The sequence below is a fragment of the Vidua chalybeata genome, chromosome Z (genome assembly GCF_026979565.1).
Source record: "Vidua chalybeata isolate OUT-0048 chromosome Z, bVidCha1 merged haplotype, whole genome shotgun sequence".
Lineage (NCBI taxonomy): Eukaryota > Metazoa > Chordata > Aves > Passeriformes > Viduidae > Vidua > Vidua chalybeata.
Window position 1 is genome coordinate 11,664,106 of NC_071570.1, and position 8,494 is coordinate 11,672,599.

General features: G+C 41.6%; 1 protein-coding gene across 1 annotated transcript in view; it reads left to right on the plus strand.

Moving 5' to 3' along the window:
• The window catches only part of PTCH1 (patched 1), a 65,612-nt gene that overhangs the window by 2,187 nt on the left and 54,931 nt on the right, over positions 1-8,494 (plus strand). The window lies entirely within an intron of this gene.

An 8,494-nucleotide genomic window follows, 5' to 3' on the forward strand; every position in this document is an offset into this window, starting at 1 on the left:
TACCACTGCTCCGCCCGCGGGTGGCCGCGGCGGCCAGGCCGTGCATTCAGCGGAGGGCCGCCGGGACAGCCCGTGTCCAGCACCCCGTGCCCTCGCCTCTGCTCCGCCTCGCAGTGCGGGCGAGCTGCGGGCGGCGGGTTTCCGCGTCCCCCCCGGCGGCGGGAAGCGGCGGCGCTGCCGGCAGGCGTCCCCTCCGCCATTTTGGGAGTGCGCACGGCCGCGGCGGGGGAGGGGCGGGCGGCGCGGCGGGGCGGGAGCCTGTGTGTGGTCCTGGGCTTGGACAGCTTTCAGCTGTGGGGGACGCGGAGCTCAGCGCTGAAAAAAGGAAAAAAAAAGGAAAAAAAAAAAAGAAAAAAAAGGAAAATAGGAGAGGGAGAGAACGAGGGAAAAAAAAAAAAAAAAAAAAAAAAGCAACCAAAACCCACAACCACGAAAGAAAGGCGAAAGGCAGCCTAGGCGAAGCGGAGCACGGAGTGGGGCAGCCAGCCGGGCGGCGCACCCCGCGCTAAGATCCATGGCTCCAGGCTGCCGCGGTTTTGGGGTTTAAGTGTAGCTCTTGGTGGTGGTTTTTTCTTCTTTTTTTTTCTTTCTCTCGTTTGTGTTTTTTTTTTTTTTTTTTTCTCCCCCTTTTTCTTTTTTCTGGGGGGAAAATACTGTTTATTAAGGATCACTTTCACCCGTTAGCTGCTGGATCGACGTGGAAACAGAGTTCCTTGTCTGTAGCAATTGCTACTCTAGGTTTATGTCAAAGTAGCTTGCAGCAGTATTTGGCTTATAAAAGTTAATATGAGAGGCTGCATAAATAATAATTTCTAAATAGCTCTCTGTACGTGTTTGTGTGGAAAAGCTAGGGCTGAGTGCAAACAGTTGGTGCCTGTTCTGAAGGCGGTCTCTCCTGCCCGAGTTGAATTAGAGCTATAGGGTTGGAGTCCATCCTTGCAGATGACAGTCGTATTGGGGTCAGGATTGGATTTGCCAGTCATTTAGTAGGTGCTGTTTTTTTCTGTTGTGGAAAATAGTGATCCTTTTTTGGTCCATGTATTGTAGTCCAGGAGCTCAAAATACGATGAGATCTGCTGCCAACAGTTCTGCCTGAGAAACAGAACAAGGCACTGCTGGGTCCCATCTGTAGGCAGAGATCTGCAGTCAGAGTTTGCACTGGTCACCAAATACAGTACCTTAAATGCTAATGAAAATGACTGTGAATCTTGTTTTTCTTCACTATTAATTTTTCTTCCAAAGTCATTGTGAGGTTGTTGTGGAGAAGTTTCTTTTGTCAGTTTTTGTTCTTAGGTATTTTGTTTCTGCGTTTCTGTGTTAGATGTGATTGCAGCTCCATCCCACATGCTCCACTGTATTTATTATACTGATGTTACTGGTGTTTGCTTGCTTGGAATGGTGATCCTATTCAATTAATGCCACCTGCTTTTTGTAGCCTTGTAATATCAAGAAACTACTTGCTGATGGTGCCTCAGTGACTGGCCTGTCAGTAAAAATATAATTCTCAAGGAAAAAAAATAGGATTTGCAAAATAGTTGCTACACTGGTCTCTTCTCATGTCATTATTGTTATGGGGAAGGAGTGGGGGAAAATCTTTAGTATAGAATCTAGTGGAAATTGATCTCTGAGGTTTTTATGGCCAAGATTAATTCATAATGCAGCTAGTTTGACAGAGCTGACCTATGTAATTCCACATCTATTTAGTTTAGTTTTTTCATTGAAAAGAAATTAAAACTCTGCATTTAGAAACCCTTGCATTTAAAAACTAACCAGCAAAAGCTAGCAGATTAAGGTGAAATAGAATATTCTAAATTAAATTTAATTTAATTTCTAGTTTTCCCATTCTAGCACTACGTGACCATTCACAGAAAAGAGCTTGCTAAAATGTACTTTCTTGGTAGAGGCTCTGTAAATGTTCTGCTCATGAACCAGGGTGTTGTACAATTAAACCTAACAGATAGCAATTGCATATTTTGTTGCTAAACTACAAACAGGAGTACAGATTGAGACTTTGAGATGGAACAGAGACAGGAAGAGATAGCATGGAAAGTGCTGTTCTTTCTATGCAGAAGTGCAAAGCAGCACCAAAGTTTTTCTTCTGCATTTACATGGAACTGGTCCTAACAGCTTTAAAGTACATACTATGGAGGTTAGTACAGTAAGGGACTCTTTAGATCAAGGTTTCTTAGCAAAGAAGCAGTGGCTGAATTGTCCTGTTTATTAAAACAGCTGTCTCAGTTTACCTTTTAGCTTTTGTTTACTGTGCGTTTGGATGAACTAGGCAGTGCTGGCCAAATATAGAATCATAGAATTGTTTAAGTTGGAAGAGATTTGTAATATCATCAAATCCAACTGCTAAGCCAGCACCATTGTGTTCACCACTGAACCATGCCTTTAAATGTCACATCTAAACACCTTTTAAATATGTCTAGGGATGGTAATTCAGGGGTGGCCTGTTCCAGTGCTTAACAGTCCTTTCTGTGAATAAATTTTTTTGCTATCCAATCTAAAGCTTTAGTGGAGCAGCTTGAGGCCATTACCTCTCATCCTGTCACTTGTTGCCTACATCCTCCATTCAGGTAACTGTAGAGAGGGATGAGGTCCTCCCAAGGGTGCTCTTCTCCGGGCTAAATTACCCCAGCTTCCTCAGCTGCTCCTTGTAGGACTTGTGCTCCATTGCCTTTCTCTGGACTTGCTCCAGCACCTCAATGTCTTTCTTGTAGCAAGGGGCCGAAAACTGAACACAGAATTCGAGGTGTGGCCTCACCAGTGCTGAGTACAGGGGTACAATCACTGCCCTGGTCCTGCTGGCCACACTATTGCTGATACAGGCCAGGATGCCATTGGCCTTCTTGGCCACCTGGGCACAGCTGGCTCATGCTCAGTGCCCCCCGGTCTGTTTCCTAGGGTAGCTTTCCAGCCACTCTTCACCAAGCCTATAGTCCTGCATGGAGCTGAAGGGCAGGACCTGGCACTTCATGTTGTAGAACATGGCATGAACCTCATACCATTGGCCTTGACCCATCAATCTGGCCTGTCCAGGTGCCTCTGCAGAGCTTTCCTGTCCTCCTGCAGATCAACACTCCCACCCAGTTTAGTGATATCTGGGAACTGACTGAGGGAGCATTTGAACTGCTCATCCAAATGATTGATAAAGATATTAAACTTGTCCCATCACTGAGCCCTGGGGAGCCCTTCCAGTGACTGGCCACCAACTGGATGTAACTCTCTCTGAGTCATTCCATCCAGCCAGTTTTTAACCCAGCAAACAGTGCACCTGTCCAAACCATGAGCAGCCAGTATCTCCAGGACAATGCTGTAGGAAACAGTGTTGAAGGCATTATTAAAGTTCAGGTAGACAATATCCACAGCCTTTCCCTCATCCACTAAGTTGTAGAAGAAAATAAGATTGGTCAAGCAGCACCTGCCTTTCCCAGTCCCATTCCAGCTAGGCCTGATCCCTGGATTGTCTTGTATGTGCTGTGTAGATTCATAGGTTACTTCAAATATACTTCAAGTAACAGTTTTGATTTGCTGCTGAAACTTTTTACAGTTATTACTGCTGAATAAATTGGTAGTATTTAAAGAGACAATTTTGATATGGTCTGTTTCTGAATACTGTGGAACATAATATAGCACTGAAGTTTGCTGGAAGTAAATGGTTGCTTTGAAACCATAATAGAATTAACTAACAAACAATGAAGTGAATTTTGAATGAATTTTAAGATGCACATTCTAAGTTAAATGTGTGAGCCTGCAGCTATTATAATTGAAATATTTACATGAGTTTAGAAGCTCACCTGGTAGGCAAACTTTCCAAGAGAGATCTTCAAAACATAATTCTTTCAGATTTTCTGTGGTAGTGTTCCTCCTTCAGAATTTATGTTGGTATTCTTAGCCTTCTCTGAGCCTCCTGATACCAAAGTGGCTCTCCTCTCAGCTCGTTTCTTGGCACTAAGTGTTGTAGAGTAGCTTTTTGTTTTTTGGGGTTTCTTTTAAACATAGTCCTCTTTTGGCTGTTGTTCAGAATACTTCAGTTATTACTCTGTTGCAGAGTGTCTCCATCTATGTTGCTGTCTTGTAGACTTGCTCTCAGTTGTCTTTGCCTGGGACATACACATCTTTTCAGTGCATGAACAGATCTACCATCCCCATGTGCATACCTTGCTGCTGGTGGTGGGGGGAAGGGGTTGTCTGCCAGGGCAGACAAATTCTGGACTGGCATTTTAATGGCAGTTCTGTTATTCAGCTTGAGTTGCAGTGCTGTATGTGGGTGTCCATGCATCTTGGAGTTGTGGAGACTGTTTAGCATCTTTATGCATTGTACACACAGAGAGAAAAAAAAGCTTTGCATTGATTTCCTCGGTGACTTAACTTTGTTGGACACAGATGTGCTTTTAGAATCATCCATTCATAGCTAGAGAGTGCTCTGGATGGAAAAGAAATCATGCTCATAACTGGATATGTTTATTTGCTACCACTCTAAATAGGCAGTCTAAGACCCAATGTTTCAACAGCAGTCACACATGTAAATTCATAGCCTCTGCTTCTGAAAGAAGGTAGTTTTGTGGCTCCAGAAAGGTTCTGTTAAATGAAGCTTGAAATTTGGCTACTGCAATGCCTTAAATGATGTTAATTGGAGCAGCTTATAATGGGGGAGATAGTCTAGTCTTGTGCTTTAGTATTTCATTTTATGTCATCATTGTCTTAGGATTTTTTTCTCCTCACTTTTTTTTATTAGCTTTCTTCCTTTAAGTGGTCGAAGATCATGCTGTTCTTCCCTTCCATTTTTGCTTTCTTCAGTTTTTGCACTAGCTGAAGCTCAGTTCAACTATTGCCTCCTTAAGTGCCCTCTTCACAAAACTTTGTGAAGCTTTGTGATCTTGAACTGAACTCTAACATGCAGAGCTCCTTCTTTAAGCCAGTTTGAAGGAAGAGGGTGGAGGATACAAATAGGTAGAACACCTTGCAGAGAATGCCTCAGAAGCTGCATACTTCAGTTCAGGTATGTGGAATAAAGTGAGTGTGTTCAAATTGTAAGTGAATTAGGATTGAGTGTGTACAGCAGAAATACTTTGTAAGTCAAGATTTGGGCTATGTGTAGTATTATTTCCTTTCTCTCTAAAGGGACAGAAATGAGGTTGCTGTATTGTACTTATGGCTGACCCTTTTTAAAATATGTTAATCTACCCATGCAACTTAAGAATAAGGTGAAAATGAGGAAAGTGTGTGAGTCATGTGAGTGAGGAACCAGTATTATTCCCATAGAGTCTCAATTTTCTTAACAGAGCAAGATTAAGTGCAGGTGGAGAGAAAAGTTGTTCTTAAGTTCTGCCTAAAGTACCAGGTAACTTTACACTAGTATTCTTTGGAGAAACAAAAAAGAATAGTAACAGAACAGATCTGTGTGAATTTGTTTTTTCAAGGAGATAAAATTATATAAGTGGGCTGAACTAACATGCTTAATTTGAATACAGTTAGCAGGACTTGACACAGTCAAGTATTAATTCCTTTCTCCCACAAACATGCATTTGTGGACAGCAGCAGGGGAGTACTGTTTTAGATGTGCTTGCTCCTGCATCACCACATTGGCATGGTATAGAAGTTGCAGAAGTTACTCTGCTCTTCAGTCTGTCACAACGGTTGTTAGCAGACTCTGTAGCAGTCAAGACATTGTCTCTGATCACATCACCAAATTCATTAGTTTCCTGTGAATCAGATGACTTAAGAGCTTACTTATCCTCGAATGCTATCTTGCACTGTGTTGCATTGCTCAGCGCATATTGAAAGTTCATTGGAAGGTGTTCATCTGGAAAATTTCCAAGCCACTGTTTTGTCTGACTTCAGTATGATTGTTTAATTAATCTCTTTTTTTCCACATGATAGCTGAAGGATGGTCATCTGAGCAACATGTTTATTTAAATGTTTACTGATAAAGCACAGAAGTATTTCAGTCCATACTACTGTTTTGAAAAGGAACATCAAATTCTAATATTTACATGATATTAGATAAAACAGTGGATAAAAACATCAGGGCAGTGGGTATTAAGTTCTTTTGAATTTGAACTCCCTCTGCTTCTTTGTATTGGAAGTTGTGAGGAAAAGAAGTTTAAAGATTTTACTTATATATACATTTAATTGATTGTCTTCTTTCAAGAGCCTGGTATTAAATTAAAAATCACTGGAGACCTCTGTTAAGTTCCATCTTGACAGGCATCCACATCATTGCTCAGAGTTGGTGTTCCTTGATGAAAAGCTTGTACATGAAAAAATCCCTGCAGGGTCAGTACATAAAATTCCTCTTTTATCTGTAAGAGTTTCAATCTGTGACCATTCTTTGGTCCTTAAAAAGGTAGAGGGTGAAATCCTGAATTCATTGAATGTGGTGGCTGAACTTGGGCTGACTTTAGTGTGACCAGGCCATGTACAAAGCCAGAGCAAGCTAGCCGTGTGCCCATATGTTAGCCTTTTCAGGGAAGGGAAAGAGAAGCTCCTCCTGTAGAATTGTCACCCCTCTAAGCTGTAAGTGTACTGTTGCATGGTTCCTTCTGCCTTTCAGACTTCAGAGCCGTTTAATTTACTCAAGGCTGGAGAAAATTAATTTTCATTGTTATTTCCAAACTTAACAGTGTTGCCAGTGCCCTGCCAGAATGTGCCCTACAGATCACTCTTTGGAAGGATCTGTTTCTTTCTCTGTTGGAATGTGTATTTAAACAGGGTGGCGCCTGGCCTTTGCCATTGTCCTCCTCTTCTGAGCTTTGAGTGTCATCTTGAGCTCTGGGGATTTTGCTGCTTATGAACAGGGTTTGAAGGCATTTCTGTAGCTCTGGAGAGCTTGCAGATTTTGGTACAGAAGTCCTGGAGTGAAATAGAATAGTTGAAAGCAACATTGCTTTATTGTTGTTCCTTATGCTGAGCAGGAACAGGGAAGCATAGGTAAGCAAAAGAGCTAACTCCGCTGTAGGGCTGGCTGCTACTGAAGTTGTGGTGCTATGTGGATATGGTGGTGAGTGGTTTGGGCCCTACTTACTACCAGCTCTTGCCACCTGCTAAGTGGCCTAGTTTATTTTTATTTGTTTGTTTTTGTAGAGAACTGGCCTTCCTTCCTCATTATTTATCAGCAGCCAATGGGTTCAGAAAAGAATGAACTCTAAAAGCCATGGGTGCTCGAGCTTGCTTTCAGCATAGAATGCACTAAAGTAAACCTGATCTGCTCACCCTGAATCTGTCGATTTTCATAATTTTTTTTTTCCTTTTTTTTGTGGCAAGAGGCGGTCCAAGCCCTGTCATTACCTAATATTTTTGGTGGTTCCCCAGAAAGTCATAATGTGATGTAGTATATGAATGTAACTGTTCTTGACCATTCAACAAATTTACATCCAAGTGAATGTTGCACTTACACATAACTGTTAGGAGGCTCCAAAATATGACAGCTTCCAGGTGTATGAACAAACTGATCCCTTTATTTAGATTATGCACTACAGCTGATGCCTAGATCAGTGCTGGCTGGACAAAGCTATGAGAGATTTGTCTGGTTTCCATAATGCCATGTTTATATTTCAGTTGGATTTTTCCTTAAAAACTGACCTGCCTATGACCTATTGGAGCTGTGTCCACTAGGATGCTGGTTTTGATGTGTCTGCAGCTACTTTCCTTTTGGTGTCTAATGGAACATGTTCTCATTTTCACACTCTTGGACTATTTCGCACAATCTTTTTAACTTAACTGTGAATTACCTGCTTCAACCTATAAGCACTCAAGTAAAAAAATTCATGCTTGTAAAATTCTCTGCCCCACATCTAACTTTTTTTTTCTGATTGGTTAAAACAGCATTTTGGTTATAGATCTTGTCGGGCTGTTACTTGTCAGGTGTTTTCTTTTGTATACAGAATAAAGTCCAATCCTTTGCACAGTGCTTTTTTCTGTCTACAGATGACGGTGTGTGTATATGTGGTTCTAGCTGCTCTGTTTCAGAGTTCAGCAGGACCTGGAGTGCAGAATTTTATCAAGAAGTTCACTCTTCTTTGTATATACTATACAGTTATATGCATTTTCCCAGCCATCCTGATTTTCTTCAATATTTGTTTTATTTCTCTTCAGTATTTCAGGCTTTGGTTCTTTTAATTTCTCTGATCTCTGCTGCCTTGTAGTATGCAAGAAGTCTTGCCCCAGTTATGTTTGTGAGTTACTCTTCCAGGGAACACCTGAAGAAATCAGTAAAACTTCTTAAGGTCTGCATGACAGTTCTATTATAAGAATGTAGTCACCTATCAGAGTTCAGAAAAGTAAAGATGCACAACATTCATTAATACTTAAGAAACCATACCATTTTCTGCCTTCTTCTGTGGATGCTTTGCTGGAGTGGTAGATTCCCAAGATGGTGCCTCATGACAAAAAACTCTGTGCTTTAAAGTGTGATGATATCTGTGCTGAGAATGTGTGCCATATTATAATGGTCCCTTCATTTCTGTGCTCATGAATTAAAGAGAACAGG